The sequence below is a fragment of the Epinephelus fuscoguttatus genome, linkage group LG2, assembly GCF_011397635.1.
Source record: "Epinephelus fuscoguttatus linkage group LG2, E.fuscoguttatus.final_Chr_v1".
Lineage (NCBI taxonomy): Eukaryota > Metazoa > Chordata > Actinopteri > Perciformes > Serranidae > Epinephelus > Epinephelus fuscoguttatus.
In genome coordinates, this window is record NC_064753.1 from 19,192,606 (window position 1) to 19,204,099 (window position 11,494).

An 11,494-nucleotide genomic window follows, 5' to 3' on the forward strand; every position below is an offset into this window, starting at 1 on the left:
GAGGAGTGTGGTGCGGTTGGGAGGTGATGATAGTCATCTAGGAGGAAAACAGACAACTGGAAGACAGCCAGTCTTGTCAATTGCTCTGCATGAGCTAACTTTAACAGGCAGATATGAGCCTGCGATGGACATTGACAGAAAATCTATTGATTTAGAGGTTACATTATATCTTGTTTTATGTTTTAAAGTATTTTAGTATTATAGCCATTTTCTATTAGTTGTCTATTGTTGTTCAACCTTTAACCAACTCATAAAAGTTTTTATTCCTTACTTTGGGAACACATCAGTTGGTGGAAAAGCTGAGATCCTTTCAAGAGAAAATAAATGTACTACTATGAGTTAAGTTATGTGAAGGTACTGTACCTGAAGAAATAGACTGATGTTTTAATAGCCTAAATATGAAGCTGCAGTCAGCTGGTTAGCCTGGCTAGGAAACACATTGAGACTGGGGAAAAAAACAACTAGTCGCCATGTTCCCAGCAAAGAACTATTGTGGCACATGACCCCCCTAATTAAACAAGTATTATATATAAACACAACCCTCCTACCTCGTCACATATTGGTGTTTGGTCATGGACCACGTCAAGATGCAATGTGCATGGTACCCTGGGTGTGTTGGTTGTTGACATTCTTGGACGCCGACCCAAGTTCTGCTTGTTACATGCACTGTTTATTTTCAAAATACACAGGAAATATAGCCTACTGGTTGCATACTTTCAAAATAATATCACAGATTTAGTTTTGTTTTTTTTTTTCCTTCAGCAACTAACGCACATGGTTACATTTTGCAAACACGCTCATGGTTTGGTTTAGGCAACAAAAGCATGTGCTTGGGTTTAGGAAAAAAAAAATACAGGAAGCAAACAACGGCCTCTCAGGTGAAAGTAGGTGGTTGTTGGACCCATCCACCACCCCTCCCCCCTACCCCACTCGCACTTCTGCCGCCTTAACTTTATTTGTTGTTCCTTTGCGTTTCCCCCTGACGCCATTGGGCACTGTTAAACAGTAATGATGACTGGCCCCATATCATGCTGACATGAAAGGACAGCTTTTTTCATCGGCGTCTAATACTAGAGGTCACTGACCACTCACCAGATTTCGATGACTTTGAAATGATGCCGGGTTACGTGTCCTCAGCAAAGAAATATTCTGTCACATAAACCCTGTAATGAAGGAAGCATGGGGCAACATGGTGATCTGTGGGCTTCAGAGGTGATGGTGAACAGGCTAGCTGCCTCCCTGTTTCCAGTTGTTATGCTTAGCTAAGCTAACAGGCTGCTGGCTGTAGCCTCATTATTGTATGGACAAATTTATATCAAAGTTTTTATCTAACTCTTGGCAAGAAAACAAATGTGCAAGTAAGTTTTTTCTATTTAAAGGAGCATATCAGTGATTCAGAGGTTGTCTGCACATGGCTCTCAACATGGAGGAGTGACTAGCAGCTAACAGTGCTAACAGCACAAACAGTGCAAACAACAGCAGAGCTGATGGTGCTAACTGGAGGTGGGGACCATAGGGCTGGCATTACATATGTGATAACCAGAGTATGAGCACAGCGCAGAGCAGCGGTGATGAGCTAGCCAGTGGGATACACAAATGAGACTTACATGCACATGTGGCTGGACCGTCTGCCACAACAAAGAACAGAAAGGCTCGGATTAGGCTACGACACACATACACAGAGGTGGTGTGACTTAATTCTCTGGTCAGGGCACCAGCACTCAAGCAAATAATTATTTGCTACTATATCAGTGCTCTGATTATCATATAGAGCTCCTGTAAAATAAAACAGCAATGAGATTTTGTTTGAATTACAATGGACCTGACTAATGTTGGCTTCCATGTACCCAACACAGCTCAACAGACTGATACTTGCACACAGTCAAAATTCCTACGCAGAAAATTCATAGAAAAACATGAAGCATAAGTGACAGTAATATTGACAAATAAAATACAAAAACATGACAATATTAACAAGGTTTCAACAAAAAAGAAACAACTATTTGATATTTGATACTGTATCACCTAATATGTTTAGTCTAAAGAATGTATCACTTAGTAAATCACTGTATATCACTGATTCATCAATACAACAGAAACTGCACCAGCAGCTCGACATATCTCACATATATGTGACTGATTCCTGTCTGTGTCAGTGTCAGACCTCGCTGTGCGCTGCAGCCAGTGCCCATGTCAAGCCCAGCTGCTGTGCTCTAATGACAGCCAGCTGTTTGATCGGCTGTGTGCCTGTCACTGAATATGTGTGAGAAACCTGCCGTTTGTTCCCTCACTCATTTCACAGTCCCACCATAACCGCAGTTTGCACAGTAGCCAGTGAATGTAACCTATAGTCGTGGATAATATGAGAGAGTTTTAATGTCTGGGAATGCTTGAGGAGAGGAGAGGAGAGGAGAGGCTGCACTTTGTTGTACATTTACTCAAGATTTAGTCCTCCTGCCCCGGTGTGTATCTATCCTTAAAACGTTACCTTTTGCACAGAGGCACACTTGTCTTTAGTGCTGTCTCAGACGAGTACATCAAGATGTAACCCATGGCCTCTTCGAGACCTAATGGTGTCTCTCTAGTGCCATTTGACAGCCCTGACCCTCCGGTGTCCAAGAGATGCATTGATTTTAGAGGAAGGAGGTGGAAATGAGCCTTCCTTCCTCCTTCCTCCCTTGGTTTTCAGAGGACAGGAGAGCCATGGAGTAGCGTTGGCTGATGCACAATAGCCGTCCTCCATGCTCAGGTGTCTCAGTGCAGCATTAAGTGTGACCAGGCAACCCCACACACAATCAGGCCCTTACACTGTGGAGGTATTGGCATACAGGTCCCCATCCTGTGCTAAGCATGCCGCTGAGTAAGAGATACCTGCTCATGGTATTTATAGGAGGAAGTGCGGCTCTCTCATTTAGGGCGGAAAGTGGTGCAAATTTGTAATGAAAATGTTTGCTGACTCATTACAAATCCTGAAAGGGGTTTAAGTTGCAGCACTCTGAGGGATCAGACAGATTTGTGTTTGTTTGTGTACCTGCTGTGAACAACTTTAACATTTATTGGGTTGAACTGCGGATCGGAGGCTAATTACATAATTACTTTATTAGAGATAATTGTGTTAAATCAAATCATCGCTTCTCCAGATTGCTTCCCTCACCTTCATCTGGGAACAAGGATTTCTTGTCAGTGACCTGCATGGACTCTGACACCTCAGCCTCCAATATTCAACATCCACCATTATTTTTCTGCTTGGCTGATACTGTATAGCAGTTACACACTTACAATTTGCAGAAGCAACTTTTTCACAAAGGGAGTAACTTGCTGTATAGTTTCACGAACTGGAATTCACAGGAGCAGTACTCCCTGCACAGATCTGTAAGTGACTCCAGATATTACATTAATGCATGTTTTGGAGAGGAGTTTTCTTGGCTTGGTTTCTTTGCTGTAAAGGCTCTTTCATAGATGCAGCTACTAAGCTTAGATGTTTAGGTAAGCAAAAAACACAAGCGTACGACCTGTCCAGAACAGATTTTAAATACTAGGTTGGATCAATACACATAATATGATATTAATAATTGAGGTAAAATAATGTATTGGCATCTAATAGTGCAAGTTAATAGTACAGGATGATCTAAAGCAAAACAAGCTTTAGAACATCTTGACATGCTGGGTCATAAATCAACACCATGACTGTGTCTAATCCAGCCACTGCAATGTCATGTAACAGAACACACACATCACAGTGTACAGCCGATAATTCATCAGAGCATGTCATATCCTCATCAACATGCATTTCAGTGAAGCTTGTGGTCCAACCTGATGTGCTGGTAATTGGGAAAAGCATGCTTAGTGTGCCTCTAAACTGTCATTAGGAAAGGACGTTTCCTCTGCAGGAATAAACAGGAGTGACCTTTGACCCTTGCTTATCCATCATAGAGACAGACAAGGCAGGGCCGAGAGGTAGCATTGTTAATGCACTAGTCAAGCTAAGTCAACCTGTTTGCTTTCATGTATTGACTCAAGTATTTATTCATTCTTTTTCTTAAGAAACATGTACAGTCACTGCACTTTGGGCACTTCAGGAGAAGCCTTTTAAAAACAGCCAAACAAGCTCCGTCATGTAAAGTTCCCTTTTTGAAGATAATGGTTAAAATCCGCAAGATTGGCTACAAACCAGAAACAAACAAACAGGAGGAAGAAGAGCTGGGAAGCATCTCATGTATCAGTGTTGTTGTATGATTAGATCAGCAGTAATCTGCTGTGATTTGGTACACCATGTTAGACAGATCAGTCAGTGATTCAGTGACCTTTAAACCAGACTGCAGTTTTTCTGTCTGCTTTAAATACAACTTTTCTGACTAATGCTGAATACTGAAATCATCACGATGACAAAGGCAAACATGTCTGAGTTAGTACAGTTTGTTGAGCACTAAATCAGGTGGCGTGTAAGAATGGACTGATTCATAAAGGATTACGTAGTATGTGGTCTGAATAAGAACATTTGTGACGTATCAGCACGGTGTGTGTTTACAGGGCTGTATTAGTAACATAGCTGGTCATATGTGATCTCATTCAACAGTATGTGAGAAAACTGTTTGTTAGGGAGGTTTTTATAAAGTACTACATGTCTGCAAAATACATGTGCACTGATAAAACGAAGGTTGAGGTCACTGCATCCCCACAAGGTTGTGTGAAAAATATCAAATTGCAAAGTTTTAAATTTGACTGATTTAACTGCAAAACAAAACAAAGAAAAGCATTTGAATAATTTCACACAATCCTTTATTTTCTTTGTCATTTGCAAACTGTCCTCTCATAAACCCACCAGCACAAATATCACAACCAAATGGTGTAGCCTGATTTCTCTGTGGCTCTGTGGTCGCACTGCTCTTACTTTCTAACAAAGAGAAGAGATCAGGTTGGATTTAAACCTTTTAACTTAAAGTCCCCTCCGCTCAAAAATGTGTTTTGCTTTCTGTTTCTTTACTTTCACTTACTTTGACCCTCGCTCTGTAGAATGATGTATGTGCGGAGTTTGACGCTAAAAAGGCTGTTTTCATATTCATCTGCTGAAGAGGAAAAGTTAGTCTATGCTCACCCTAAATCTGGGACTTTGTGACATCACAACGTTTGGAAGCCAATCACAATGCAGTAAAAAAAATGGAAAGAAACATGTGTATGATGTTAAAAAAACTGCCTTCAGTGCACATATTCTGAGGATGGACTTTTCAGTGAAGTTGGAGACGTCTTGTGTCCAGAGGTTAAACATTTCACATGAAAAAAAATGCAAATTCATAGATTCTTCATTTTTAAATTAGGGTGAAGGAGTGGATGTCACTTTGTGAATCTTAAGAAGAATCATTTGATTTTTTACATACAAGACATCAATTATTATTCAATGCAGAATATTTTAATATGTCATAAAAGCATTGATCTAAGTATCTGTGGATAAGGCAAAGACAGAGGCCAGATTTTATGTTCTCTGTAAATAAGACATATGTATTTTAGATTTGTGTCTTTTTTTACTCTTTCTGAGCCATTTACTCATAAACACATGAACAAAGCTTACCCTTAATGCAAAGTCTCTGTTCCTCAAGAAAACAGTCTTGAATTTAAATTCCAAAACAATGAAGAAATTGAACTGAACTGATTGAACTGATTATATTGCATACAGCCTATGCATATCACATCCTGCAAAGAGGATGCCCAGTGTAAACCATGGGCTCTCTCCTATATGTACATTCACAGCAGATATATTAGTAATGGAAGAGATAGCGGATGGGCTATCACTGCTGTGTACTGTGTCATGTGTCAGTTTACATGTCGCTCCATCCTCACTCAAACTTACTCCCACTTTAATCTACAGTGCTCCTGACCTACTGCTGTTCTGTCACCCTGACATGTTTAACAAATACTGTCTAAGCGCTGCGGGATACACCAGAGGTGTTGTTGTCTGTCTGCACAGAAGGTGATGGATGATATGAGATTCAGGCTTTCTTATCAATATCTTCAAACTTCAAACTTCAAACACCCCTGCACATTTCTGCACTCTAAAAGAACCCATATACAGACAGATTATTTTTATTATTTCTTAAGGCATGTCATTTTTGAGACTAATTTTCACTGTGTTTTCCTTTTTTCAGTGACTTCCTTTTTAACCAAGAGGCCAGATAGACTGTCAGCGGGGACTGAGCGCGCCTCAGAGGTCTCCCCCTTCAATCACTCAGCACAAAAGCAACAAAACACGCCTCTGTAAATATTTCAGTGGCTTCAGCACCTCGTCCAGAGTCCTGCTGCTCGCTGTCTGCTGAGTCCTCTGAGTGAGCCATTGTGTGTCCCACGGCAGACTGTTTTGTGTTGTGCTGCTGGACATGGCTGGTCTGTTGTGGGGAGGCAGCAGTGCTTGCATGCATGCAGTAGCAGAGCAGAGGATTAGGGTTGATGTTTCTCTGTGTCTAACTGGCTGCCAGGCATGCTCTGCCGCCTTGGCACAGCACACACAATTTACATCATTTAGTTCTGCTTACTGCAGAGTGAAAATCTAGTTTAAATAGAGTTCAGATTATTCATTACGTTTGGGAACACGATGCATTTCTATCCACCAACGGCTTTATCTTGAACCAAGGGAAAAAGGGAGCAAAAATTTGAGATGTTACATTGAATTCACTTTATTTGGTCATACTTGTTGCAGTTATACAAAACAAAATTATACCCACTGGCTTCTCCCAGTCAGTTTCTTTAGTATATTAACAGCTTTATGGTTTGCAGTCTTTTGAGGAAAGTTGTTCACAGTCCAAGATGATTGCCATAATAAATGGGAATCCGGATTTGCCCTTGATATGAGCCACGTCCCTCGGTGCTTCCCTGAGCGAGTCTTCAGGGAGCGCTTTCCAATAAGAGTAATGTCCCCCCGTGCATGGCCACCATTCAACAATTTACGGGCAGATTACAGATTCTAATAAAATTTTTGCAGCCTTAATTAAAGAATCTGCTCCCCATTTTATGATAGTTCAGTTCCCCTCCACCACTTCTATCCAATTTAATTATTCTGATGTACATAATTAGCATGAGCTGGCCATTGTTCGCCTCATTTGCATATTATATTGGATAATTGAATGAGAGTGGCTGATGATTAAATTAGGGTGAATGACAGATGATTCGGCTCGCAGTGTGGAAAAGTTAACAGAATGAGCAGACTGGGAATACGACATGTGCCTTTTGAATATTTATATGTTCCACCGTGGTCACCCCCAGCAGACGCACTCTGCTAATTTAAAAAATGTGCAGCGGCTAAACTTGCAGGATGCTGTTTCTTCGCCTCTAGCTGCTCCTCAGTGGTTACCACTGTGCATGAAGGGGAATGGGGGCAATGTTGAGCATATAAGAAACACTTTTTTGAGTGTTTTAAATGTGTTCCTCCATCATCGAGGCAACACATTTACAGATTGATAAGACAAATGAGAGTAGTGTGGGGAAATTCATTTCCAGGCACTTCCAATGTAAACACAGACTCCTGGTGCCTGCCCGCCTGCCACATTATGGACAGGCTCGACTTCGCTGATGAAGGCTGGCTTGGCAAAAGACATGTGGAACGTAGTAGCAATACATTTGAAAATGACAAATCTGGAAGTAAAATTCAAAATATAAACTATGTGCAATGATAAATGTTTATATTAAGAATACAATTTTTTCCTCAAACTCAATAGTCACTAATAATTAAGATTTAGATTTATCTGTAAGAGTCTGAAGCAAATGTGGGAAAAGAAATCCCTATTTCTACGTATATGTTATTTCATCATCTTGTTAGTTATCAAGACAACATGTTATTAGCAGTTCAAATCCTCTCGTTGCACCCTAGATTTATCCCGCTCACTGGAATTTTTCCATGCAAGCTTCAGTCAGGATAAATGTTTAGAGGGAATATTTGGAACAGCTTTAGCCTTTCACATGCTAATGTAAGCACTGGCGGCACAAGAAAGCTGGCCTGACCCAGGGGCCACACGGTGACACAGTCTGCTGATTCAGTGCCGGCAGCGCTGGCTTTGTTTATGTGTGTGCACGAGAAATAATGCACGTCATAAAAAGGAGAACTTTGAAGGGGAACCACTACCCCGGATGATAAATGCCCCCTGCTCTTCGGATATAAATAACTCTTCCCAATAGTACAAAAGCAATCTCTGGAGTGACTTATACACCGTCATTTTTACAATAACATTGGGCCATGTTTCCACTCCTGGTGTTCCTCACATATTGAATCATCCTCTGGGAATTTTTGTCTGATTTGGACACAAACTGCATCACTTTTTAATTGGGATTTTTTTTTTAACAGTAGCTTCACTTGTTTCTGAGTATTTAAAATCAAAGCAAAGTAAAGTTGTTTGCCTATGCATCAAATAAATGACATATTGCTCTCTCTTGTAGGAATCTGTGCTGAATCATAGAACCAGCTCATATAGAGATAGCATGCTTTATTGGTTTACTTCAAGGATGGTCCATTTTCAAACACAAGTTTGCAACACACGAATCTTGTGTTTGTCTTTGTCTGCCACATACCTTGTAAAATCTCCTCTGTTCTCTGTGTTATAGTACACATCGGTACACAAAGTGTCGTCACATTGTCTGCCCAGAGTAATTTCAGGGGGCAGAGGAATTTACACAGTCTCAGGATCTGTCAGTAGGTGGTATAGGAACCTGTAAAGATAAGTCTCTACAGCAGCTTAAGTCTAGCTTCCTTTTCGCAAGAGCCTTTGGCAGCTCTCAGATCTACCAGCCATACCCCCGCTCTTATCAGAAACCTGACCATGCCCACTTCCACCTTGGAGAGAAAGACGGAGATCCATTGTGTGTGTGTGTGTGTGTGTGTGTGTGTCTGATATTTGTCAAGGTGTCCGTTGCCTAACACATCTCAGATATCAGCGTAAGAGATGTTAAAGGTGTCTAAACAAAGACCTGAAGCCGTTCAATCATGTGTCACTTCCTTATTTTGATTCATCCCTTAACTTAGTTATACCTTGTATGAGTTACATGTCATTACTATTCATTGGAGAGCATGTATCTTCAAATTTGGTGACGGATTTACCTTTTTTACGGGTTGAGAAAATTCCCCCTTTTTTGAACTGACTGAATTATTCAAATCCCCATTGGGTTGCCTAAAAAAGCATTGTCGTAAAGCTTATTTATTGGTTTTTATTGGCCTCTGTTTGTTTGTTTCCTTTAGAAAACATTTGAATGTTAAGTAATAAAAAGCTGACAAAATGTTTGAAAAGAGTTGATTTTATCTTCACTGTGGAAATAAAGACATCTGATGATGGTGGACATTACTAGTTAAGCGATGTTAAATGATATGATTATCAGTATCATTTATATCTGACATAACATCAGAGCTCCCCATAGTGGTTGTCATGTGTGCTTAATGAGTTAGCCTGCTAACATTTGCAACAAACACGAAGTTTGTAGGCACTTGGTTATAAACCAAAGTATTGGACAAATTATGAATTTGATCTTATAATGGTGCTCACTAAAGTTCATGAATTCATTCTGAGAGGGACATGTATTTGCAGCCTGGTCTCTAACCCCCTAACCCCTAACCCTAACCCTGACACCCTAACACCATAACCCTAACACCCTAACCCTGACCCTAACACCCTAACCCTGACCCTACTTGAAATGTCTACGAATTCTTCACACCACATCATGGGATGGTTGTGCACAACGTGTTAAATTTACGTATCAACATCACAGAAACAAAACCAAGTGAGGTCAGATTCTTTGTTGTGGTGAACACATGAATTCTCTGTACAATGTCACGCAAAAGGATAAAAAAAAAAGCGAAAAGTCCATAGGGAGAAGGTAGAGGTGGTGATGGGTCAAACAAGGGACTGTCCTGTGTAAAAACACTGAGTTATCTTAACTTACTGTAGTATGTAGGATTTAAGAGCATTTATGGGCAGAAATGGGACGTAATATTAATAACTATCTTTTCATTAGTTGATAATCACCTGAAAATTAAAATCATTGGGTTGTTGTGACCTAACAGCAAAATTCATGGTGCAAGTCTTTTACCTGCTACACAGACTGTCTCTGGACTGTGCTGCCAGCTTCACTTTGTGCATACTGTTGCAGTTGGTAATGCCTGTTTTGAAAGCATAGGCTTTATTAATAACTGGTACTGAATTAATTACCTGGATCATTTTAGCTAAAGGATGCAATGATTTAGTTGATCTATTTCAATGTAACATGTAAAAACACCTACGAGTTACTCTACTGCGTTAAATTGTCTCTGGTACAATGAGGTATTTATTTTTATAATTTTTTAAAAAAATGTTGTACTCATTTCTTACACAGTTCTGTGGAGTTTTTACTAGTGAAGGGCCACGCAGCCAAACACAGAGAGAAGAAAATAGTAAAGAGTGCCTCCACAGACAGTGTAATAGCCTTAATCGATTATAATGGAAGTGCTCTGCTACTGGCATGGTGCAGCAGACGTGGCACTCCATGTCCAGTACCATGTATTCCAGCTGTTAAAATGAGCCATTTATATCAATATATGGAGTGGGTCCTCTCCAGGGTCCGCCATGTTGTTTCTACAGTAGTCCAAAACAGACAAACAAACCCTGGCTCTGGATAGGGCCATTAGCATTTTCATGCCGGCCACTGTAGTTCACGCGGGAGACATCATTTCCCCTGATATCGGGGCGTTTTTTTTAAAAATTTGTTGTAATTAGTGCCATAACTTAATTAAAACTGGCTAAATAAATTGGTTGAAAGTATAAACTTTATGTAAAATATTGTGGAAGCCCTCTGAGGCCTCTCTCACCCCTTACAGACGCAAAATGGTTTAATTCACACCTGCACTTAGATTCATCTCTAAATGCAGCTTAAGTCAAGTAGCTGACTGCTTCTGGAGCACCAGCATACACTGTCTTGTGTTTCCCCAGGAAAGGGAAATCAGGGCTCAAAAAGAAAGCAATCTGACTTTGTAAAAAAAAAATAATTCAAAAGTGCATGAGAGAGAGGAAGGGCGAGGGCCCACAGAGACTGCTTATGCACTGGGCCCAGAATTTGGTGCTACGCCCCTGTGTGACATAGTTGCATGACATAGTTACATGACATGTAGTTATGTCACGGCATGTAGTTATGTCACATTACCCTAGGGCACTTACTTACTTACTTAACCAAAATCACAGTCTTTTCCTCAACCTAACCAAGTATTTTTTCCCCTGAACCTAGCTACACTGCGACTGGTTGTGAATGCCATGACCAAATTTCATGGGAATCCATCTCATAGTTGGTGTGACATTTCATTCAAACCTACAAATGTCAGTCTCATCGTGACACTAGATTTCACAGCAACCCACCCAATTACTATTAAAGATACATCACAAGCAAAGTGTTGGACAGACCAACAGACTGACATTTCCTTCCCTACAGCCATACTGTTTACCATGGCTGAAAAAAACTGTTACTTTATATAAAAGTCTCCATCCTGTCCTGAAAG